Source organism: Dermacentor albipictus, chromosome 1 (assembly GCF_038994185.2).
Source record: "Dermacentor albipictus isolate Rhodes 1998 colony chromosome 1, USDA_Dalb.pri_finalv2, whole genome shotgun sequence".
NCBI lineage: Eukaryota > Metazoa > Arthropoda > Arachnida > Ixodida > Ixodidae > Dermacentor > Dermacentor albipictus.
The window spans coordinates 353,793,139-353,808,253 of NC_091821.1; the positions used below are offsets into that span (position 1 = coordinate 353,793,139).

The 15,115-nt window shown below is 47.2% G+C and overlaps 1 protein-coding gene across 1 annotated transcript in view; it reads right to left on the bottom strand.

Moving 5' to 3' along the window:
- LOC135918556 (luciferin 4-monooxygenase-like) overlaps positions 1-13,818 on the bottom strand; it is a 171,735-nt gene extending 157,917 nt beyond the window's left edge. The window contains exon 1 of the mRNA XM_065452166.2: positions 13,735-13,818. The gene's annotated coding sequence lies outside the window, so the exon portion shown is untranslated. The remainder of the gene's footprint in view (positions 1-13,734) is intronic.
- Between the last annotated feature and the right edge of the window lie 1,297 nt (positions 13,819-15,115).

Sequence of the window (15,115 nt, forward strand, 5' to 3'; positions counted from 1 at the left end):
TGCCCGTCAAGCGGAAGAGCGACTCAAAGGTTTTAGCAACCATCTGCACCCAAGCTCATCAACTTCGCAGAGGCCCGCGGTAGAATGGAAGTCGGTCCGGAAGCGCGATACGGTGGTTCCATGGGTATTCGCCATGTGTGTGGGATATATATGAGACGGATGATGTACGGGCTCCGTTACCGCCGCTTCCTATCCCGGGCTGTGACGGCAACGAAATCTACATGGAAGGTATTCAGTGCCGCTAAGCCCTGGAGCTTGCGATGGGAATAGCGCTCAGTCATCTTGCTTTCTGATTTTCTGTTTGCGCCTGGTGCAGGTGGTAACACACGCCGGGTGTTCCATCGTACAAGTGTATGAGCGAAAATTATGGTCGGATGCATTCGTCTTTGTCATCGCGCCGATAAATTGTGGCAGTGAGAAGCCAAATCGCTGAAGACAAAAAAAAACAAACCCAAACAGTGAGCGCGATACTTCATTTTGGCTGTGCTATGCCCGCACAAGAGCCAGTGTTTCCTATTTTATTATATTTGACTTATACGCTATATATGACTTATACGTTTTATATTTTGTGTATTGTTTGTGTATGTCAAAGCCGGCAACACAGAAAAAAAAGATCTTGGTCTAGCGGTTAGAGCACCGGGCTGATGTACTACACGGCAGAGGTTCGATTCGACCATGGGTCACACTAAATTTCATTTCATTTATTTAAGGAAGGCCAGAGAGGAACCTATGTACCCATCCTACCCTAAGTGTCAAGAATGAGGCTATGAATGCTTAACATTAATAGAAAGACGGACGGTGGGAGGCGTTAGCAGCGTTAGACTCGACGAATAATCACGTCCACACAACAAAAGCGCAGCAAAGAAAAAAAAGTTCGGAAATGTGGCTTCTTAAGCTTATGTTGTATATCGTGCACAAGAAAATGTGATTAAGAAAGCTTTGACAGCGTGCTACTTGATTAATTGAATTCGTGGCGCAAACATAATGAAACTACCACACTGGAGGATGCACAGGACACGCAGCTCGAACTATCGGCTGTTTATTTTTCGAGAAAGCTGTGAATATATGTGTTACCACATCCCTTGAGCAGCGACCCGTTCCCGGGCCTATACCAACGTCATCAATTGATCACCAATTGTTCGGTTCACCATCACCGGCATGCGGTCATTCAGTAAACGCTCTTACGAAAACAGTTTCGTTCACGAAGCTTTTTGTTCGTATGTGCTGTTCGTCTCTGGCCGGCTGATTTCGCTAAAATAATTTGTCCAATGTCACAATTGACTGATATCTTATCTTACGAACAGTTGCTGCGTGATAATTTCTTTTCGAATATGGGGTGCGATCGGAGATCGTTGTTCGGCGCGTTCGTTTGGTTACCGGCGCGCGGGATTGGCCTACTCCGCGCCGACGTCGCCAGCCGCGAGATACGGCCGCGTTTTTGTTGACGTCAAAATATCGACATGCTCCTGTCAATCATCGTGCAACCGAGCACGTCGTCTGCTAGGCGCCGAACCCGACGGGGGTTGGGAAGTTTGGAGAGATCTTACGCTCGTTACGAGACCGGCTTCGCATGGCGCTTCTGGTGGATTGGATTGGATCCAACCGCCAGCTGCGGAATGGCACGTTCGGATCCAATCCATAGTTTAATTGGAGAAAATGGCGCTTGCGTTGGGAACTAAACTTGTTGCGCTGGCGTTGCTCTAGGGGGAAGGAGAGCGGGTGGAGGTGCGAAACGCGTTTGAAGAAATGGCAGAAAGCGAATTCCGGCATCGCTTTCGTTTCTCTAAACAAATAGTGCGTTGGCTGTACAGCGAAATCAGCCCCATAAGCGGTGCCAGCGAGCCACTGGAATGTTGATGCTGCATCTTGAAAAGTGCGCCACTGTTCAAGTCGTTTCGTTTTTCGTTTTTCTTCTCGCTGTGCGCGGCACCAACTAGGGACGACGCAGAGAAACTAATAGTTATAAATTGCAGTAGTCACACGTACTACTATTTGAAAACGTTTTTGTGCTTGAGAAGAAAAAAAATTGATTTTTTAGATAAAGATTTCATTCATTTGGAAGACGAGAAACATTTCGTTTTGTGGTACACTGTCTGCAAGCAGACGACAAACGAGGGAAGTAAACTTCCGGGCAGTTCACCGCTTGCCTACTGGATGCTCTCTCCGCCCCGTTCTTAGAAATTTTGCATATTGCCAATTTGTGACGTTGCAGCGACCGAACAGAACGCGTATCGAACAAAGATCTCCGATTGCGCCCATGGGCACTGTTTCTTTCTTTAGAGCGTTACCGCTCTATAGGTAAGGTGATAAGAAGGGCAGTGGCTCTGGAATTGCTAATGTTGTAATTAAGCGCTTTTTTTTTCAGAAGCGACGTTTCTTACTTGATGGCGCCATTTGTTAAGGTATGCGAAAGTCTACTCAAGCATATTTTTCTTTCTGGGCTACGCGCTTTGAACGGCCATCATGTTAGCAAAATGAAACGACCGTACTAAAAGCAAATGGTCCCTTTGTTTTAGGAGATGATCATAGCCATTGCAATATGTTTTGAATGCACGACCGATTCACGTTTACGAAATTTGTTTGTCCAGACAACTTTACGAAAGTCAACAAAATTTTTTTTACCACATGGTGCTTTACTATATGAGACGAAGTGGAGGGGTGCAACGAGCCTTAGGAAAACAGTTTAGCCAACGGGCGATTACAATTTCTCCTGGCATATGGTTTCTGTCACCTGCACGACGTCGTCGCGTTGGGTAATAGAAGAATGACTAAAGCGGGGACCGGGTTCAAGCAGTCACGTTACAGTAAAACGGCGGGATGTCAGCAATAACATAATAAAAAAGAGAGAGAACAAAAATATTTATAGAAAGGCACCGAGACTGGGTTGAGCAATAGCTTGCTCTGGCTTGCTACTCTACACTAGGGGAAAGGTACAGGCAAAAAAAGGGCTGATGAATGATAATGATGATGATACGGTGTGTGTATATACAAGCTCACAACGTTGTGGAATCTCTAAAACCGCGCGTCTACAAGCCCAGTGGCTTGCAGAAAAGCTATAGCGGCACTTGTAATCAAGGCTGCGCTGTTTGAATGAGGCCAAGGGCCCAAAAGAAACTGGTCCGATAACGGCCTCTTAGCGACGTTTGGAACAGGTCTGCAATCGGCGTTTGCAGACCGGCCACCTTGGACCGGCTGCTCTCGCTCTTGTGCCTACGTGGTACTAACGCAAAATTCGCCCGCACCGCGCGGGCGAATCTACCTTGCGATGACGGTGCACGGTGCGGGGTATGATGGTGCAAACTGCACCACGCGCAGCGCTATTTGCGCCGACAGCACTTGTGGCTTCGGCGATCTGTGCGACAAAACTCGCCGTAAACTGCAATATTTTAGCTTCGTTTTTATTTTTTATTTCCTCCCTTTCAAATGTAAGAACCAGGACAGAAGCGAAATTGTTTCACTAGAGGGGGATCGCGCAGTGCGGCCAAATCGGATGTGCGCGCTTGTCAATGGTGATGACTGGACGGCGCGCACTATATCTTCACTTATGCTTGGGCCATGCGCTCCGCTGTTCAACTTTCATTTGACGCCGATAGTGCATATATACCCTCAGTCAGCGCCTATGCAACAAGCACATTCAAGTATTAAGTGGGGTAAAATAAGAAACTTTCAACGAACTTTTTCTCTGACTTATACAATGATAAGGACGTTTCACCAACACACAAGCTGCTTTTCTTACTGATGTAAAATGCTTCCATTATTTCCCTAGCTTTCGTGCTTTTATTTCTGACCAGAACCCGCGCATCTGAAAAGTACGCTTCACAAGAGCGGGAGGGGCAATTTCTAATATGTTTATGTATATTAGAGCCTTCTTTGTTTTGCACAACGTTTCGTTCATGTTCCCTGGTCCACTCATTTACACGGCGCCCAGTCTATCCTATATAGGAACAACAACTGGAGAGGGGAATTTCATGGACTTCTCCTACGTCACATTTCATGAACTGTCGTCTATGCTTGGTACCGCGGTCTCTTTCTTTTTCTTTTGCCTGTCCTTTTTCTATCTGACAGCAAAGGCCTCCGAGCTTAGCTGTAAAAACGAGCGGAACGCCATGCCTGCTTGAAACCTTCTTCAAATTGTAGGCCGACTTGTGTCAGCGGTCACTGGTCTCACCTCTTCTTGAGGGACCTCCTCCCCAGCTCTCACAGCCCTTCGTTTTTTGCAAGAGGCTTTCGATAACCGCAGTTACAAGCGAACCAGGGAGACCAGTTTGGCCAAATTGTTTTCGAAATTCACATGCATCGTGTGAATACAAGATTTCCTGAGCGCTGACTCAAGACAAATGAAGCGATTGCTCTTTTTACCAGATTCGAATGGGGGGAGTTCGAATGGCAGAAGCTCTTTCTTTGCACGCGGAGCATAACCCCAACAAAGCCGATCTGAACGTATTTTTTTAGAGCGTTTAGATCTGACAAATGAATTCTGTTCAGATCGGCCTTGTAGGGGCTATGCTTTGTTCCGTATGCGTTTTTTTATGCGAGGGTAAATGCCTCAGGAGTATGGGATGGGGGTGAATAAGGATGATTAAATGAATGAAAAAAAAGATTTGCAGATCTAATAGCCCAAGAGGGAACGATAATGTGGTCCCGGCGTCCACGCAGTGTAATCGCTCGGATTATGCGGTGAAAGTCCCGCTTCTGCGAGGTACCGGAGCCTCGTCGGTTTCAGTGCAGGGCAAACCCACAACAGGTAGTGCATGTCGGCTTCAGCATTTCGCGACTTGCAGAGTGGACACCCAGGGTGAGGATATAACGGGCGAAAGTGCGGCCACTTCCTAGTCACGGCAGGAGTGAGGGCAACCCCGACCCGGATCCTCCGAAGCGCAACCTCCTCTGCATGGGTAAGACCGCGGGGGAGGTTTACCGCACACGGAGGTATGAGAGCACGTGTTCGGCGCCGGAGGTGCTCCTTTCTTGCTAAAAGGAGGGTGGCATCATCTTGATGAAAGAGCTGAGGCAGTGACGATGGAGAGGTCACAGAATCTGCACAGCTTTGGAAGCTTAGAAGGTCGCGTGGGATCCATTCGATAGATATTGGCTGCGGGATGCGTGCCACCAGAAGATGGATCTGTTGACATATACCAGGGCTGCGACTGACGCGTAGCAGTGCCCACGTCGCCTGGAGGGCATCAATGCGGATGACAATGCGGGCCGTGGAGACCATGGGAAAGGCGGGCACAAAGCGCAATGCTTCTCGAACAGCAAGGAGCGCAGCACAGAAGGAGGAAGGAGGCTCTTGGATTTGAAACCGGGTCGTCTTATTAAGGGCTGGTGCTTAAAGGCAATAAATTGCAGTGGTCGTTTCACAGTCCTGAATGCTTGCATCAACGTAAAGCACCATGGAGCCAAGTGACAGGTGGGCATCTTGAGGTATAAGTCGGTCACGAAGCGACCGAATTATGTATTTGTCATGTAAGGTGAATATAATGGCTCATACCCCAGTAAGCAAGCAAAAATGGCAATGGCTCAAACCCACGTAAGGCAGAAGCAACAAACGCCCAGCAAAGTGGAGCAGATAGCGTGTACTTTCATTGAAATCACCCATATGACACACAGAACAGCATACGTTTCAATAAAAGAACAAGCCAAAAACAAGGAACGAAACTATCAGTAAAGCATTGCACACCCCTCCCTCTCAGCAAATGTAGTGGTGGCTCCGCAACAGCTATGCTGGAGAGAGAGAGAGAGCAAACTTTATAGAAAAGTGCACACGAGCGTAGGTAACTCTTCGCTGGACATCCAGGTTGATAAGGACCGATAAGAGTTTATAGGGATCAGATCATGTTCGATAAGGGAGATAATGACCGATGACGGTTGATAAAGTTTTGTACTGATCGGATCTAGTTTCATAAAATTGATAATGACAGCGAGCTGCGTGGAGATGAGCAAGCGGCGCAATGCTTAAGCATACTTATGCACATCCAGAGGATTTTCTGCGTGAACTATTTGTATATCTGGAATACAATAAAAAAAGCCATTAACTAAATTTTGCGATCGTCATCACTGGTCCGTCATCGCAAGCAGAATCGCAGTAGCTAGACTGATTTTCCAACCAAATTAGCATAACGTGAAATATATATTTTTCCAGAACGCCAGACACGGTAAACACAAAATCTAAACGCAAGTCGATTATCTAGGCAGATCCGGGTGATTGGGCGATGCCATCGGCGTGCAAAAAAAAAAGCAAGCAAGCAAAGAAAAACAAAAAGAAGGAAGAAAAAGAGTATGAGATGGTTACACAATTGTCACGCAAATAAGTTGCGATTGCCGGAACTCAATTGTGTCTGATTACAGACACAAACAATGTTTGTGGAAACTGGCAACTTTTCAGGTTCCTCGTTTTACTGACGATCCTTATCCATCTTGCACTTCGCCGCACTGCCGGTTTTCCTCTGTGCTGCAGCGTGCCGCATGAAGATTCGTTCTTCTCTAAGCCCTCTCCCCCCCCCCCCCAGCCCCCCTTCAAAGGCTCGTCCCACGGCTGCAGTGGTGCACTTAATTTTTTTTGTAAAGCTCTTTCTCCTGAGCCTATTTATTCGTCTCTTCAAAGGCCCGTCCAATAACGACGCTACGCTTCGCGTTGTACGTTGGAGAGACCTCGAGCGAGGCAGACACTAGCACTTTAATGGCGAATTACTCCCCAAAGAAAACACCTTCAGGCGCTGAAGAAGCGCTGGCAGAGTTCAGAACGCCCAAAGTTTCAGTTCTTTCTTGGACAAACGGCGCTGCGGAGTTCTTGGGTAAACACGGCGCTTAAAGGGAAAGGTCGAAAAGAGTGGGTGGAGTCTTTCGCCTGTAAAGAGTGCACCACTGCGCAAACATGTGTAATGCGAGAAAGCAAGCAGTGGCGCAACTGCCGAGCGGCTTACGCGAAAGCGTCGCGCTCAATCGGCGGCAGAATATTCGGTGGAAGTGGAGCATCTCGGATAGCCAGCGTGGAGGTACTGAATCACCTTCTGCTGAAAGTGTGGCTAAAGACGTTGCGCGGGCATGCTGTCTTAAGCGGCAACCGTTCTAGCTTCCTCCGCTGTTACTGAGTGCGTGGACATATCAGCGGTGCTTAAGATACTGGAAGATTATGTACTACAAGCAGCGGTATTGCGCTAAGATTCGATAACGACCGTATTGGGTATTCGGCGTTCCTCGCCCTCAAAATAACGGTTGTCAGAAGGTGTTATTTCATCTTAGCCGCGCTACGGAACTGGGATACTGATGAGGAGCCATGAATGATTTCATAGCACAAGGTTAGTTTAATAAGCGGAATTGGTTACAAGGTAGGGCATATGGAATGGTCGCTGTGGCCTCGTTCGTAGGCGTCTGCATCGAGTGGCTGGTAAAGACAAAATTGTATTCGTTATTTCGCTTTCTCTAAGAGCTTGCAAGGCATTCACAAGCGAAGACTCATGTTTCCCGTCAGGTGGTCTCAGCATTAGCCTTCATATTAACCTCAAAGAAAGGGAAAACAACGAAACACACATGTACAAAAATTAAGGAGTTGTGGAGCGCTGATTTTCAACAGAGATGTTAACAGCGCCTAAGTGGCTTGTTGCAATGGCTTATACCGGAAGAATGTCAGAGGCCTGCGCGGCACACGCCTCACAGTCACAGCGTAAGCTGGAGGAGTGGCTCCACAGGAGCTCCATTATCGGCGCCATGCACTACAGTTCTTCACGTCGTTTCCACGCTGAACTCCGTCTGTCGTCGACGGCGAGATGCGGCTTGTCCTGCTCTCTGTACATGCAGCAACCTGCTGAGCCCGATATTGCCTGGTTGCAGCCACGCGCGTAGTTCCACGAATCGCTTTGTCAGCTTCGTTGCTGCGAGGAGGCGCCACAATGCGTACCAAATAGTTTACACAGATATTCAGACTACGTGGCGCACATGTCACATCCCTTGACCCAGGGTGCGGTACGTTGCTGTTGATTATGGTGATGATAATGATGGCATCCCCTTAGAAACGGGGTAGTGACAAATAGTCACCAAGCCTACTAAATCCAGGGTCAGTTACATGCAGCATGTAGCTGCTAATTATCGGGAGACTTTGTGGAATATAACGGAACAACATTGCAAACCTTATACATATCGACGCTACGCGGCACGCATGTCCAATGACACAATACCACGGTAATGATGATCATGCTGATTTAATAGAATTTCCTTTGACACGGCACGGTGAAAAACAGTCACCTAGCCTGCTTGAATTATTCAGGTATGCCATACTTGTTTTTCATTGCATCTATATTTATACACCTCCATAACCTTCTTTTCCTTCCTCAATACTTCTCTATCTATCTTGCACCGCCGCCTATGCAGCTGCTACATGGCGTGCCACCTGGTGTATTAATATGCAACTGCAACGCAAACGACGCATGTATAGACGCTACGCGGAGCGAATTTCACATTGCAAGACATGTGGCACGATAAGATGCTAAGGATGATGATGATTTATAGGCATCCCCTTCGAAACGGGGAAGGTACATAGTCAGCTAGCCAGCTTGATTTAATCAGGTACACAATGTATATTTTCCCTAGCATTCTTGTATACATCTCCTTAAACTCCTTTTCATTCCTCGAATGTTAACTGCCTTGTACCGCTACATGTACATCTGCTACATGGCCTTCAACCTGGAGTAATAATACGCAAGCGCAATGCAAAACGTGCACGCACCGACGCTACGCAGCGCGCATGTCACATCGCATGTCTCCTCGAGCGCTAGGACTCGTTTATAGGGCATTTTCCCACTTCGTCCTATAGCAAGCGCTGGCGTGACGTGACATCCAAATCCTTTTTAAGTGTTCTTTGGAGAATGTCCCAGAAAATCATGGCATCTTTACAATCTAAAAGGAAACAGTCATTTCAGGATGTGGACACAAGCGAGACTTTGTCGACCATGGCACGAAACAGACCCTTTTTTCTAACCAAATTTTGACACTTCGTTTCTTCCCTTTTAAAGATCCCTGTGACCCACCATATGACATGTTCACGGTACAGAGCCTTCGGCGCAGTAGAATGTGAGACAGGCACGCTGAACCACCGCGCAGCACTCGGTCATCTTTTTCAGAAACCTGTTGCCTACGTTATCAGTGTTACATATATATGGTGTGCTCTTGAGTTGCCCAAAAACTGTGCAGAAACGTCACCGAGTGAACTAAGAAGTGTGTGGAAACGCGTCCAGTGCATCAAAAGAACGACTTCTTAGTGGACACAGAGTTCTATAATTGCCGTTGTATAGCAGCATGTTCTTTGGTGCTCCCCACATGGGCGTCTGCCTCAACAGGCGTTTGGTGTATTGCGACACCACGTACCCGAGCACATGAGGTTTGGACCCTCCCTCGTCTAACCGTGTGCGGCTTAGCCGTGTCCGGGGAAAAGGGGATTCTGGGGGTTGAGCCAATGCCGGGTATCTAGACCTTCACGGCCCCTCGGTGGCGGCAACACACCCCTTTGGCCTCGGCTTCACGTAGACGGCACCCCCGGACTGACCCACCCGGGTGAATTCGGTAGCTGCCTTTTCCTGTCTCTATCCCTCCAACCTTCGTCTCTCTCTCTCTGTCTCTCACTTTTCATCTTTCCTATCTCTTACTCATTTCTTTATTACTTCCGATCTTCCAGGCAGCAAGGGTTAACCTTGTGTGAGTAGCCAACCTAGGTTATATCATATCTGGTTATAGTGGTAGCATACAACTGGCGTTTGCAGGCCCTGAGGCCCTGCAGCGTCCCCTTGTAGGGCTCCATGGTGGGTGGCTGGTGCTACTGCCGAAAATACGCTTTCGCTAAGGCTTGTTTTTTTTGCCGAAGTGGCGCGTCAGGGGGCCGCGCCACAACGGCCTCCGGCGGCTGTCCGGCCCACACGCAGTGAGCCGGCGGTGACACTATCTTGCCCCCCGGCGGCTACAGCTTGTGCTGTTGCGCCACCCCAGCAGAAGGGACCATCGACCTCCGGGCAGGTGGCCTCAAAGGTCTCGTCCAATATGCCGAGGACTTCACGTCAAACACAGCGCTCGGAACAGCGTGTGTCCAGCACCTCGCAAGAGGCAATGGACACAACAACCAGCCAGATGACGCCACCAGCGCCTAAGCAGCGCTGAAGCTCTCTCGACTGCTCAAAAAAAGACAAAACTAGCCTCACAGCACCTGCAAAGGGCCCGTGAGCTAATCCTCCTCTCTTAAACAAACAGCAACCAACACATTTACCATAATGGAGACACAAACACTACAACGGAATATCAGAGGACTCATTCGCAACCTAGACGACATTACACAACTTCTACACAAGCATCATCCAAAGCTGCTGTGTGTTCAAGAGACACATCTGAAAGCCACACAAACTTTCTGCGTCAGTACATAATATATCGTAAAGACCACACCGAGGATAATGCCTCCGGCGGTGTTGCAATAGTTGCGGACAAGTTTGTAGCCTGTGAACACATCGCCCTCCAGACACGCCTTGAGGCAGTGTCAGTTTGGGCAATCCCTTTTAACAAATTGGTGACTGTGTGTTCTATATACATACCTCCTTATCATCTAAGAAAAACTGATTTCTAAAACCTAATTAATCAGCTTCCTGACCCCTACATACTCATGCGTGACTTTAATGCCAACAATACGATGTTGGGAGATTCGCGATGCGACGCGAGAGGTCCATTTATTAAAATTTTTCTTCTGACCTCTAGTGCCTACATGTTTAATAAGGAGCCGACCGTATTGCAGTGTCCAACACAACACGTGTTCAGCGATAGATCTAGCAAATAGTTCTTCTTCTCTTCTGCCACCCTTAGAATGGTCCGTCATCAATAAATTGTATGGAAGCGACCACTTTGCTGCAACATTATACCTCACAACTCTGCATAAGAAACCTCCGCATATTCCTCGATGGAAATTAGCAGCGGCGGATTGGGAGCATATTAAAGAATTGTGTTATTTACCGCGAGATTTTATAAATGATCTTACTATAGCGGCATATTTTGCCAGTTTTATTATTGAAGCAGCCGAAAAGTTTATCCTGCAGACGAATGGTGGTTCACTTACAAAACATGTTCCCTAGCCGAACGAAGACTGTAGAGATGTGCGAAAGAGACAGAACAAGGCATGGGGTGTATTGAGCAGATCGCCTAATGCCGAAAATCTAATTCAGTTTAAACAAATTAAATCACAGGGAAGGCGGACACGAGGTCAGGCAAAGAGAGAAATCTGGGTGAGGTTCCTCTCCAGCATTAGTTCATACACGAAGGAGGCAAAAGTGTGGAATGGCTTAAGAATGTTAAAAGGGCCACAAATCCATTCGTTGCTTCTGGTGAACGTCCAAGGGAATACCTTGCGAAACCAGGCAGACTCTCTTGGGGAACACTTACAGCGTGTGTCGAGCTCAATCCACTATTCTCAATCTTTCCTTAAATACAAAGAAATAGAAGCACTTAAGCCATTTGTACGTAAATGGAGACACGACGAAGCGTATAACCGGCCGTTCAGTATTGCCGAGTTGAGAGCTGCCTTGATCTCATGCAAGAACACTGCACCGGGACCTGACCGAGTCATGTATAACATGATCAAAAACTTACACACTGACCCATGAGTTACACTACTCGCACTTTTCAACACTATTTGAGCTGCCGGATACCTTCCACACACATGGAAAGAAGCATTTGTAGTCCCTGTTTTGAAGCAGTGGAAAGACCCTTCCATGGCGGAAAGTTATCGCCCGAAAGCTCTTGCGAGCTGCCCGTGTAAGCTATATGAAAAAAAATTGATTAATCGCAGAGTCATACATTTCATTGAACGCAACAATATACTTGATCCCTATTAGTGTGGCTTCAGAGAAGGGTGGTCGACAACTGATCATTTTGTGCGCAATTGAAGGATATATCCGCGATCAATTTGTACATAAACAGTTTTTCTTATCGATATTCCTCGATATGGAGAAGGTGTATCACACAACGTGGCGATACGCGATCTTGCGAGACTTGTCGGGAATGGGTATCTGTGGAAATAAGCTGAACATAATTGTAAGCTATTTGTTGAATCGTACATTCCGCTTGAAAATAGGCAACGTATTGTCGCGACATTTTACACAAGAAACTGGTGTACCCCAGGGAGGTGTGCTTAGCTGCACCCTCTTTATTGTGAAGATGAACACCCTTCGTGCTTCATTACCACCTGCCATTTTTCATTCCGTCTACGTGGGCGACATTCAAATCGGCTTCAAATTCTGTAACATCACATTATGCGAGTGACAGGTACAGTAGGGCTTGAACAAGGTGTCCATATGGGCAGACAAAGACGGATTTAAAATCAACCCCCAGAAATGTTCTCGTGTTCTTTTTACAAGAAAGAGAGGCCTGGTTCCAGATCCTTGTGTGGTACTGTGTGGACAACAAATACCTATCAACAAAGAAAATAACTTTCTAGGTATTATACTTGACTCCAGCCTTAATTTCATTCCATACGTTAAATATCTTAAAGGAAAAGGTCTAAGGACAATGAACTTACTTAAAACACCAACTTACTTAAAATTCTATCTCACACAACATGGGGTAGCGACACGAAGAGCCTGATGAATGTTTATAAGAGCCCAATTCGATCACGATTGGACCATGGTGCCGTCGTATATAACTCTGCCGCTCCAAGCGCACTAAAGATGCTATAGATCCTGTCCACCATCTAGGTATACGCGTAGCCACTGGCGCTTTCAGGACAAGCCCCATTGAAAGCTTATATGCAGAATCGAATGAATGGTCACTCCATCTGCAGAGAACTTACATCAGCCTCACATATTTTCTAAAAATACGCTCTAACCTGGAACATCCACATTTTAATACCATTAACGGTATGACGTGTGCTAGACTTTTCCGTAATCGTACCTCTGTAAAGCAGCCTTTCTAACTGCGTGTGAAGGAGCTTACCGATGAAATACATGTCCAACTCCTCGAGCTTCGCTTAATGCATCCAACCAAGCTGTAACCACCTTCCAAGTGGCAGGTGGTAGAATGTAACATATCCTTTCTAGAAGTTACAAAGCACGCACTAGAGATCGAAATCCGAATGCATTTCCTAGAGCTCCAGCACAAGCACTCCTGCACAGAGTTCTACAGAGACGCTTCGAAGTCAGATGCCGGGGCGTTCTATGCAGCCTTCGGCCCATCCTTCTCGGAATCCGATGTACTACATCCGAAAACAAGTATCTTTTCGGCCGAGGCTTACGCACTATTGTCGGCTATGAGGCATATAAGAAATTCAAAACTTCGAAAAGCAGCTATATATACCGACTCCTTAAGCGTCCTGAAGGCCTTGATGTAACTCTGTACGCACAAAAATCGAGTATTTAATGAACTCTATTCCGTCTGGTGTGAAGTACATATCTAACCAGCATATCATTATATGCTGGGTGCCTGGCCATAGGGGCATCGAGGGTAACGTTCTGGCGAATGAGATGGCCACGTCAATCGCATCGCAAGCTGTTAACCCTACCGCTGACGTGCCTGTCACAGATCTGAGCCTTTCTTAACGAAAGAAACTGCGAAAACATTGGTGATTAACGTGCGACGCGAAAACAAATAATAAACTCCACGTGATCAAGTCACAGTTAGGATTCTGGCCCTCTGCAACAAAATCACGCCGAACAATGTGCTATTCTGTCGTCGCGGAATAGGCCACACATTTTGCACCCATAATTTTCTACTCACTGGAAATGACCCTCCAACTTGTGGTAGATGCGGGGAAAGGCTGACCGTCCTCCCCGTCCTCCTGGAGTGTCGGGAAGCCGAATCTGAGAGAACGAGACATTTTCCCTTTGCATACCGGCAGCACATTCCTCTTCATCCTTTAATGTTTCTCGGTCCAGAACCGCTTTTTGATACAAACACAGTCCTAGGTATCCTCAGAGATGTGTTCTTACATGTTGTTAGTCCCATACATTCGTAGCGCTTCCTCTCATCAGAAGATGCGCTGTGATATTAGTCGTACTGTACAGCACATGCCTCCAGGCCCTTGTGTTTCAAGGGTTCTGGTGAGACAGTCGTGCTGTAGCTAATATTTACATCTCGCATGTTCTGTATATCAAATCATTTTTCTGAAATGCAGCGTAAGGCTCATAGTACTGGTCAGTCATCGCCATAATCCTATTGCACGCAGATTTTACGCACTTTACAGCGACTATTTCTTAGGCCCGTTTACAGCCACGTCACATCAACTTCACAGAACTCATCATCCCACCGCGAGATCATTAACACTGTCGTGGCGCTCTTTGGCCATACCTGGCCCTTGTGCCACTAAACAACACACATTCATTCATTTATTCATTCGTTGATGCTTTCTATGAGGACAATACACTGTGTTATAACTGAGCTGTACTTTCAGACCTTCAATATATGTTAGCAATTGGAGAGACTGCTTCATCGAAAGTTGAAGAAGTGTAAAGCGCATCCCACGTTTTATTCTGATCGCAAATGTAGTGACGCTCAGGGCGTTATCACTCCGTCGGCGCCGATGCCGTTGGGCTGTCCTGGTATCGACGGCACATGCACAGCTTGCACGTAAAGGGTTACAAGGCCCTCAGAGATGCGCAATGCGTTTGGCTGCTCAAAAAACGACGAAGCCAAGTGAACACACACCTCCGCTTCGCTCAGTAAGCTCTGCCGGAAGCAAAGAAGCATTATGGCTTCCACTGCTGATATGAGCATTGTATGCACTCACGTTAGCATTCCTGGGCAGCTGTGTGCTCATACACTGGTCTGAACTAAACGGACTGTAAGCGTCATGCTAAACCTATCAAATCTTTTCACTGAGCGCTGGCAAATGCCGACGGTTTCCCGTCGGTCTCAAGGTGTGCACTATCGGGGTGCGACGCCGGTAACGTGGCTGTCGGCGTTAATTATTGCACAAGCATTGTGACATGCCCGGTATCTACCAGGGCATTGTCTTTGATGCGCAGCAGTCGTTGCCCAACGTGCTGCGTTGAGCCATGTCGCCTGCACGTATTGTTAAAAGTTCGCGCGAAGAGTTCGATCAACACACTGTGCCTTGTTATCGTTTTCAATGTTTCCCATTCAAGAAAACTGCTAATTT